Genomic DNA, 11,193 nt, shown 5'->3' on the forward strand with positions numbered 1-11,193 from the left:
CACATCCATATTTAAAACTCTCCATCAGCTGCTCTGCTCACTCTATATACAAGCCAAAGCCCTTTCAATAGCCTACAGGGATGGGTGTCTGCTCTTCTCCCTGCTCACTATATTCCATCACCCTGGTCATGCAGTTCCTGGAAGGCGGAAGCCTGCCTCAACCTCAGGAATTCGCACTTGCTGTGCCCTCTTCCTGAAGCACTCTTCCCAGCACAGCCACATGACCTCCCTTCCCCTTCTTCAGACCTTTCATCCCATGTCACCTCAGTGAGGCCATCCTCTATAATTGCAATTCCCCCCATTCCTAACCTCCCTCCTTTCCCCTCTGCTTTATTTTCCCCCAAAGTACTTCATACACACAAACACATACACAGAGTCTGTCTCACCTTGCAAGAGTAAGATTTTGTGTGTGTGTCTATTTTGTTGACTGCTATGTATTCCCGGTACTTGAAATAATACCTGGTACATTGGAGGCACTCAATAAATATATGTTTAATAAACATATGGATAAATGAGAGAGGACAGTGACACAGAGCTGTATATGATCTATGATAGTAGATCATGCAGTGTTTTTAAAAGTTATATTTTACCAGGGCATTTTGTATGCATATACATATTCAGATACTGCAGAAAAAACAAAGCTGGTCCCATTTGATAATAAAATTAACATCATACAAAACCTGAATAATTATAAAGCAATAAGTCTCTAAATTGAGAGATGCTCTAAAATAACTCGAAGGTACCAGGATCTCTCAAAATCTTTGATCTTGCTTCACCAGAGCACATTGAAAAGATGGTCTCAAGTGACGGCTTTGGCAGCACACATACTAAAATTGGAACAATACAGAGAAGATTAGCATGGACCCTGGACAAGGATGACACACATTCTCATGAAGTGTTCCATATTAAAAACAAACACACACACACACACACACACACACACACACACACACAAAAGGAAAAATGGTCTCAATATATTCACCCTACCTGAAGCAGGGAAAGTCACCAGGTCAATGTTATGGACTTTGATTTTCCAAAAACGATAGAACAATTATGACACAAAGTACAGAGTACTTAATGTTTTAATGATGTATAAAATCTAGGTGTGACCTACTTTCAGTGAACCTCTGGACTCAAGCATGAGAGAAGAAAACATGGAGTTGTTGTTAGACTATAATAATGCATACACTCAAGGAATAGACATATTTTCATAAACCACATTTTAAAAGAACTTAAAATTATCGTCCAAGTACAAGGAAAGCCAAGTGATTTCAAAAAACAGTTAGAAACAGAAATAAATTATGCAGGAGGGAAGTAACTCCGCACACAAACAGTCGTGATAGGAGGCAGATAATAGGCAAATGTAATTTAAAACAAAAATGGAAAGAGTTGCCTCATTCCTCTACTTCATAACATTAATTCGCACACGCTATTATCAGGTTTGCTTTTGTTTCTGAAGTTATGCATACAGAAGCTCTTTCCCAACCTCCAATTAGTCGATCCAGGATGCACAGTCACCCTGTAAATCATCCCAGCGGATGCCATTATTACTCCGTGCTCACAGCCAGTAATCAAGACACTGGCAAACTCCTGGAATTCTGCTCCTGCCACTGAGCGCATAGTTACCAAGAATTGGTGTGTTTGCTCCCAAAATGATTTGTGGCGGTTGTTTGCTATTGAAATTATGTAATTTCATTAAATGTTAAAATATAAAATAACTATATATAGATATAATAAGAGTCGATTCCATGAAAGTTAAGTGGAATGCTTGAGAAACAAGACATTAAATGGCCATCAGATAATTCCACCAACAATGGTTTATTTTTAAATTGTGTTTACTAAATAGAGGCAAAATACAAATTATAAGTTATCTGTCACATATAGATTCATGATGCAAACATCCCTATATACATCAAGAAATTATCATTTTCCTTTTAACTTCCCTGTGAACCTTCTTGATATATAATGATTTTATAGATTAAAATATTGTCTCACTGAATCACAGATATATTTATTTTAGCAGTGCTTCTGAAAATTTGGCTTTAATTACTCTGAGCCTATTTAGTTCTTTGAAATATATAAATTGTTTTATATATAAATAAAATGAAAATATATTTCAAGTAAATATATATTTACTTAAGCTCCAGATTTAGAATATTGTCCTGTGTTTCATTTGACTTTTTTTCCCCAAATAGGACCCATCAACACAAGAAACAATCGACTGACATTCAAACAACACAAGGAAGGTGGGAAGAAATGAATCAAGAATGAAAAAAAAAAATAAGATAAAATCAAAGGAATGAATAAAACAGTTCTCTAAAACCGTTAAGATCACAACAGGCAAACCCAGCCCAAGTCTTTATCTGCTCTATCAGATACCTCTGCCAGAAATTCACAGTAACACATTAGTCTTATCTTTTGTGCCCGAGGCTGTCATTCCCAAGAAAGCTCTGATGAAAGTCACACACCTGGAGCTCTACAAGCAGCCCATGGGCACTATCTGCAAAGTAGGGAGAATTCCACTTTCCAAAAACAGTAGATGCAATGAACCCCACAGTGAAGCCAACAGCAAAAACTGATTAGGCCAGAAATCCTACTGACTGAAAATTCCACCCCACTGCAAGACAAGACTAAACGTTAGAGCGCCTACCTCCTCTGTCCACACATTCTCAGCGGGGTTCCTGGGCTTAGCTACTGAACAGCCTGAGATGTTTAACTCACTCACTGAACAAACATTTATGGTGCCAAAGCACCACACAAAATACAAGAATTTTCTTCTTGTTTTCCACACTGCATACCTACAGGCAATCAAAGTATAAGGTACAAGAAAAATCAGTGTTACCATTTAATAGCTGTGTGACTTTAAGACAGTGGTTCTCAACCTTCCTAATGCCGCAACCCTTTAATACAGTTCCTCGTGTTGTGGTGACCCCCAACCATAAAATTATTTTCGTTGCTACTTCAGAACTGTAATTTTGCTAGTTATGAATTGTAATGTAAATATCTGATATGCAGGATGTATTTAGACGACCCGTGAAAGGGTTATTCGACCCACAGGTTGAGAACCACTGCTTTAATAGAAATAATCCCCCTTCCACCCGAGTAAGCATAAGCTACCACCCAGGTCACACTTACTGTTCACTTACTAGTTGACTGTTTCCTTACTGCAGGCACTGTTCTAAGCCCTTCGCAACCATTAAGCATTAACGAGGTATTCTACTGGATAAAGAGGCAGTTCAACAGAGACATTAAAATACCTTCCCAAAGGGCCACAGCTCAAAGGTGGCAGAGCCAGGATGCCACTCAGACTGTCAGAGTCAAGGAACACTCTAACCCAGGGGTGGGCAAACTTTTTGACTCGAGGGCCACAATGGGTTCTTAAATTGGACCGGAGGGCCGGAACAAAAGCATGGATGGAGTGTTTGTGTGAACTAATATAAATTCAAAGTAAACATCATTACATAAAAGGGTACGGTCTTTTTTTTTTTTAGTTTTATTCATTTTAAACGGGCCGGATCAGGTAGTTTGCCCACGGCTGCTCTAACCACTACACAGCACTGCTGCTCCTTGGTGACAGAGTGTCCTTTAAGATGGAGGGGGGGAACCTTTTTCCTGCCAAGGGCCATTTGGATATTTATAATATCATCTGAGGGCCATACAAAATTATCAACTTAAAAATTAGCCTGTTATATTTGGTCAAACATTTAACCCCTAATGCCTTGGCAGGGCCAGACCAAATGATTTCTCGGGCTGCCGGGCAGTCCCCACCCCGCCTTTAAGAGGACAGGCAACTGAGTCTCCCTCCCGTTCAAATGAGCTGGCCCAACCTCACATTTATCAAATTCTTTAGGAAACGATGAAAAACAACCCAAAACAAGAAAGTGTAAGGGTTATACCTGGTATAAAATGCCATCTATTTTGTTTTTCATGCCTTCTTTTCCCAATAGGCTTTCATGGAGATGGTTGTGGCTATGGGAGGCCTCCAAGGATTCAATAATGATAAAAGCAAAACAAAAACACATGAACAGGGAGGAAAAGAGGAGGGAGGAATACGCTCAAGAGTGTGCTGGCAACCTTATGACTTGGAAATATTTGTGAATCTGGTTTAAAATATTTTTAATTTTTACTTTTCAAATACAGTTTACTTTCAATAATATTTTGTATTGGTTTCAGGTGTACAGCATAGTGGTTAGATATTTATATAACTTATGAAGTGATCCCCCTGATAAGTCTAATACTCAATTGGCACCACATATTCCCTATACTATACTTTATATCCCCATGACTATTTTGTAACTACAAATCTGTACTTCTTAATCCCTTCACCTCTTTCTCCCTAAACACGCCCGATCTCGTCTGGTTTAAATTTTTGTAGTAGAACCATGTCTACTACCTGAGGGGAGGGGAAGAGCATTTGGGTTGCCTTGGATCAAGAGCAGTAGCTGCGGTAAGCAAAGTAGCCAGACTGGCTGGGTAGGCTCTTTGTAATCACCCTCAGTGAGGCATGTTTGTCACCTGGAAACCACTCCCACTAAAGAGGTCTAATTAAGTTCTAGGGGCAACCACTAAAAGGTCATTATTATCACCAGTTTAGATCAGTTTCTCAGGTGATCTCAATCACCTGGGGGTGATTATGAAAAGTGCTACCTCAGAACTACTGAACCTGAACCTGAACCTTCAGGCGGCCCTAGAAATCTAAAACCAGCTGATCCTTGAGATAGACAAGTTTGGGAAACACTATTTAGATCATAAATTATGGGACATAAAAAGTTCATGAGATGTCTTCTAGGTGGGTGTCCTCTCCCTTTTAAACAGTTCTCTTGTGTAATTCAGGAGGAAAGCACTATTTTCTATGCATAAAAGTCTGAAAAGAGAGGTCCAAAGTTTCCTTTCAATACACAGAAAGGTCTCAAATCCTCTGAGCTCTACAATCCTCCCAAGTAGCATAGCTTAGCTTAGGCAAAGGTTAAATCCATCCTTTTTTCCCAACCCAAAACAAAAGGGATGATATTCATTACACAAATCATTTTACAAATCATTTTGTTGACTGACTTCAGCAAATATGTGAGGCCCTATATGTGTGTTAAGCCCTCATTTTTATTTCAAAGGATAGGAATATGAATGTGAAAAGACAACCCATAAAAGTTTATTCTTTTAATAAAAGGCTAATATGCAAATTGACCAAATGGTGGAACGACCAGTCGCTACGACATGCACTGACCACCAGGGGGCAGATGCTCAACGCAGAGCTGCCCCCTGGTGGTCAGTGCGCTCCCACAGGGGGAGTGCCGCTCAGCTAGAAGCCAGGCTCATGGCTGGTGAACTCAGCAGCAGTGGCAGGAGCCTCTCCCACCTCCGCTGCAGGTGGGTGGTAAGGAGCAAGGAGTCCCAGACTGTGAGAACCCTGGACTGCAAGAGTGATGTCTGACTGCTGGCTTAGGCCCGATCCCTAGGGGAATCGGGTCTAAGCCGGCAGGCAGACATCCCCCAAGGGGTCCCGGACTGCAAGAGGGCACAGGCCAGGCTGAGGAATGCCCTCCCCCAGTGCACGAATCTCGTGCAATGGGCCTCTAGTCTAATAATAAACTTGTATACAGAATACATAAGGAACTTTCACAATTCAATAATAAAAAGACAAATAACCCAATTTAAAAAGACAACCTAATTTTTTAAATAGATCAAAGGATCTGAAAAGATGTTTCTCCAAATAAGATATTCAAAGAGCCAACAAGCATATGCAGAGAAGCTCAACATCACTGGGTAAATGCAAAACCTCAACAAGATATCACTCCATACCCACTAAGTTGGCTAAAATCAAAAAGAGAGAAAATAGCAAGTATTGATGATGATGTGGAGAAATAAGAAGTAATACATTGCTGACAGGAATGTAAAATAGTGCAGCACCTATGAAAAAGCTTGGCAATTCCTCCAAGTGTTAAACATAGAGCTACAATATGATCCAGCAATTCTACCCTTCAGTATATGCCCAAGAGAAATGAAAGCATATATCCCACAAAAACCTGTACATGAATGCTCACAGAAACACTACTTCTAATAGCCAAAAAGTGGAAACAACCCATCATCTACTGAATTAGTAAATAAAATGTGACCTATTCAATTAATATTATTCAGCAATAAAAAGGAATGAAGTACTAATACATGCTACAACATGGATGAGTGTTGAAAACATGCTAAATGAAAGAAGCCAGTCACAAAAGGCCACAACCTATCTAATAAAAGACAAAAAGGGTAATTAACTCTACCTCCACTACGCTTCCCATTGGCTAATCAGCAAGATATGCAAATTAACTGCCAACAAAGATGGCGGCCAGCAGCCACGCAGCTGAAGCGAGCAGGAGGTTGGCTTGCTCCAGTGATGGAGGAAGCCAAGGTTCCCGGCTGCCGCGGCCAGGCTCTAAGCTCCGAAAGCAACAGCTCCAAAAGCAACAAAGTTTCAATTATAGAAGCCAAACAAACTCCAGATACCTGCTTTCAGCCCGCGGCGGCCTCAGAGCTGGGAACGCCAGTGACGGTAACAAAGTTTCAATTATAGAAGGTAAATAAATCTCAGAATAAAAAGAAAAAAAGAGAAAAAGGAGAGGCTGGGAGCTTCAGTCGCTGGTCAGCCTAAAAACGGCCCTAAGCCCCTCACCCAGACTGGCCAGGGACCCCAGTGGGGACCCCCACCCTGAAGCGTGTGTGACCAGCCTGCAAACAGCCCTCATCCCCTCACCCAGGCTGGCCAGGCACCACAGTGGGGACCCCCACTCTTATCCAGGACACCCTTCAGGGTAAACCAGCCGGCCCCCACCCGTGCACCAGGCCTCTGTCCTATATAGTAAAAGTGTAATATGCCTCCCAGCCCCAGGATCAGCAGAGATGCAAGGCCTCCCGGCACTGGGATCAGCGTGACAGGGGGCAGTGCCCAAACCGCCTGATTGCCCTGCGGCTCTGTGTGTGACAGGGGACGGGGCGAGGAGTGGGCCTAAGCCAGCAGGTCGTTATCTCCCGTGGGGTCCCAGACTGTGAGAGGGCACAGGCCAGGCTGAGGGAACCCCCCCACCCCGAGTGCACAAATTTTTGTGCACTGGGCATTTAGTACACTGGGCATCTAGTATTATATGATTCCATTTATATGATAAATGCAGAATAGGCAAATCCATAGAGACAGAAAGTAGATTAGGGGTTACCTGGGTCAGAGGATGGGAGCAATAGTGGGATTAGAAAGTGACAGCTTATGTGTCCAAAGTTTGTCCTGGGGTGATGAATATACTCTAAAGTTGACTATAAGAATGAATGCACAATTTTCTAAAAATCACTGAATGGATACTCTAAGTCAGTGGTTCTCAACCTTCTGGCTCTTTAAATACAGTTCCTCATGTTGTGACCCAACCATAAAATTATTTTCGTTGCTACTTCATAACTGTAATGTTGCTACTGTTATGAATCGTAATGTAAATACCTGATATGCAGGATGGTCTTAGACGACCCTGTGAAAGGGTCATTCGACCGCCAAAGGGTCGCGACCCACAGGTTGAGAACCGCTGCTCTAAGTGCATGAGTTGTGTGGTATATAAATTTTATCTCAATAAAGTTGTTTTAAACGAGAATGACCCCACTCCCCCTCAAAAAAGAAGAATCCTATTTAACCTCCATGAGCCTCAATTTCATCTTCTGAAAACAGGGATACTACCTATCTTACAATATTGTAAAAAAGATGTAAGATATAAATTTACATACATACACACACACACACACACACACACACACACAGTGCTTCACACAGTGTGTCTGGTACATAATAAATACTGAATTCATGTTATTCCTCAGCTCTTCCTATTCCCACATTATTGCATTGTTATGTTTTGATAACACTGTGTCTTCACCACAAGTTACAACACTCAAAACTGGAATGTATTCCAACAAAGGCCTAAATATGAGAATTCTCTCATGTTTTCACACATACTAAACTCAAGGCTATTCCTAAATGTCTAACCTTGGAGAAACTCCAGAGTCTGCATATGTGGCTGTCTATCTCCAAGATCTGTCACTAAAAAGTATTTGGAGATAGGCTCTAGGCCGGTAGCTCAGTTGGTTAGATCGTCATCCTGACACCAAGGTTATGGGTTTAATCCCTGATACAAGAATCGACCAATGACTGCATAAATTAGTGGAATAACGAATTGATGTTTCTGTCTTTTTTCCTCTCTCTCTAAAATCATTTTTTTAAAAAAAACATTTTTAAGTATTTGGAGATAAAGGATAAGATTTGTTTTCTCCATTCCTCATCTTAGTGTGTCCTCCTATCCCCAACCATGGTGCAGAAGCGCCTCTACAACCATGTATTTTTAAAACACTGAAAATCCATTGGCCCTCCAAGACAGCTATTCAGGGGTCCCAGGAAAGACCTTAGCCCTTAGCTATCCAGTACTACCCAACTGGATACTCTTTGTGACGCTATCCAGATTCAAAGGGGCTTGAATCTATGGAACTATCCGTAAGTTGCAACAAAAAAGGTGGACTACGTACGACATTCTCACCATCTCTGTAAGTTCTCAAACAATTCATAGCCATCTCTTGAATTGACATAACAGTAGATTCTCAGCCAGACACGGAAGTTTTTCCATTTAATCAAAAGCTGTTCTTCCATCTTGCTGAGTATTGTCAACTGTGTACTACCCGTTTCACAATTCATTTTCTTTTTTCAGGAGAGGTCCTACCTTCGAATACATTTTCTTTTTCTATTCACTTTCAATGCTTTTACTTCCACTTTATTTGCATTAAATCCCAGGCCTCCATACACTCTCGCTGCTTTTGTACTTATCAGACACGATGGGGTAAATGTGTGCCAAACTCAAAACTTAGCAAAGCCCAATTGGTAAACACACCATAAGCAACCAGATAGTCAAGTGGAAATTGACTGCCCAGGACAACCAATGACATCTATTAAAGCATTTTTGTTCTAGAGCTGTGCTGTCCAATATATTGGCCACTGACCATGTGAGGCTACTTAAATTCATTGAAATTAAATAAAATTTAAAATTCAGTTCTTAAATCTCCCTAACCCACTAAATGTGCTCTCAGTAGCTACCTGAGCCTACTGACTATCATATTGGACAGCACAGAGCATGAGGTTTCATTGAACAACACTGACTTAGAGTAACTTCATATAAAAGTTTGTAAGTTCCAAGTTCTTAGGCACAGTAGTTTTACTATTTACAGATGATGAGGTTTATCTCTCAGAAGTAAGAACCAAGTGCCTCTGAATGTTCCTGGCAGATTTTCTTAGTGATTAGTGTACAAGGTTTTTGGAGCTTAACCCAGAGCTTGGCACATGGTAAGTACTTAATCTTTGCTGAATGAGTGCATGAAGAGCATGTTAATGTCTGTGTTGCAGTTTCTGCTCTGATTTACTTACAGATATTAGCTAATGAAAAGTGATGGGATTTGTTTTCCTATATGGGAGATTTCTATAGGGAGAAGTAAGCCCCACAGGTGGGGTAGGAAGCTCATGGACCCTTCACAGCCACAAGAAATGAAGCTAAAAAAACATAAACATCTGCCACAAAGAAACTCATATTCAAATGAAAAGTTTCAGAACCAAGGAAACATCTTGCTGCTTCTTCCAACACCCACTACTTGTAGCTTTTAGAGCCATGAAGGGAAGGTCGATGGAAGATCACAGAGCCTGCAGCCATTTCTCAGTATTTTCCCTGTATAACTTGTGCTAGAGAATGATTTAATCACACAAAAGCAGCGATCATCTCTTGCATTGTCTGTGCTGCTCACTGACACCTCGGTCTCCACTTGCATCGGTGTCCTATGACTCAATCTAAACTGTGCCTATCAAATAACTTCTTGGAAAATAACTGTTGAAAACTGAAATTCAAAAAAGCATGTCAATTTTCATATACAGAGAAAAGCAGTTCTATGGGCCCTTTACCAATCATCTCCTGAAGCCCAACAAAAGAAGCTACATCTGCTTCTATTGAAGTTTTTCTACCCCCCTTGTTCACAAACCAAACAGTCATAGGAAGAACCAAGCTGCTCCACTTCTATAATTCACGTTTCCTTAGCGAAAGTCTGGGGACAGAAGGCAAGAGAAGCAGGGAGCAGCTGCTGCCTGATCTTCTTATGAATGCCCCCCACTCATTCCCCATTCTCCTCCTCATTGTTTCAGACTCCTGTTCTCAACAACTGAAGTCCCAGCCCATTGGGTGGGGGAGGGGGAACAAGGAAAAGCAGCCTTCTCTGTGTCAACAACCACAGTTGTAGAAAAGTGGAGACCACTTCTATGAGATGATGTAATTAGAAGTTAAAATAGTGAAGCCTTACATTCTATTTTAAATTGTTAATCTGCTTTATTCTGAATTCCAATTAATTATTTAAACTGTTTGGAAATCCTTACATGTGGTCCTACATTGATCCCTGTAGAAAATTATACAAGTTCTATCTCTTGAGCCAAAGAGCAATATTTGTCCCACTATGTGAGCCAACAGATATAAAAAGTAACGGTTGGTGATGGGTTAGTCTTTCAATTTCAGATTCCAAGACCCACAGAATCTAAATACTAGAACCAAAGAGCTCAGTTTCTGCAACACACAATGCTAGCTTGGAGAGCATAAAAACAGAATGGTGGGTAAGGAAATTGGACTGCCCGTGTTTCCACTCGGCTCCGCCACTTACCATCTATGTTATGTAACCTCTCCAGACTTCAGAATAGAGATTACAGAAATGACCTCATGGAGTTGTCATGGGGAATAGAGGGAGGAAATCTGTGTTAAAGCACATAGTAAGATCTCAATAAAGATTAGGTGTGCTTGTAACAATGCATCATACCTGAAAGCATTACTTAAACATGCTCCAAAAGTTAGGACTTAAGGTTAAACTTAAAGGAAAATGCTTTCCAGACAACCCACCAGAAAATACTACGTAAAAAAAGTGCCCCAGGCTCAGGTCAAAATGCTGACCTTCCCACTAAATCCCAAACTCCAAAAATGAACTTTTAAAAAATATCCATGAACATGGCCCGGCTGGCATGGCTCAGTGGTTGAGCATCAACCTATGAACCAGGAGGTCATAGTTTGATTCCCAGTCAGGGCACATGCCTGGGCTGTGGCTCAATCCCCAGTACGGGGTGTGCAGGAGGCAGCCAATCAATGTGTCTCTCTCGTTAGTGATGTTTCTATCTCT

At 41.0% G+C, this 11,193-nt stretch overlaps 1 protein-coding gene across 2 annotated transcripts in view; it reads right to left on the minus strand.

Annotated features, from left to right (window-relative positions):
- Positions 1-11,193, minus strand: part of PSD3 (pleckstrin and Sec7 domain containing 3) — a 432,295-nt gene that overhangs the window by 352,052 nt on the left and 69,050 nt on the right. The gene's annotated exons all lie outside the window — the stretch shown is intronic.

The sequence above is a fragment of the Myotis davidii genome, unplaced genomic scaffold, assembly GCF_000327345.1.
Source record: "Myotis davidii unplaced genomic scaffold, ASM32734v1 scaffold93, whole genome shotgun sequence".
NCBI lineage: Eukaryota > Metazoa > Chordata > Mammalia > Chiroptera > Vespertilionidae > Myotis > Myotis davidii.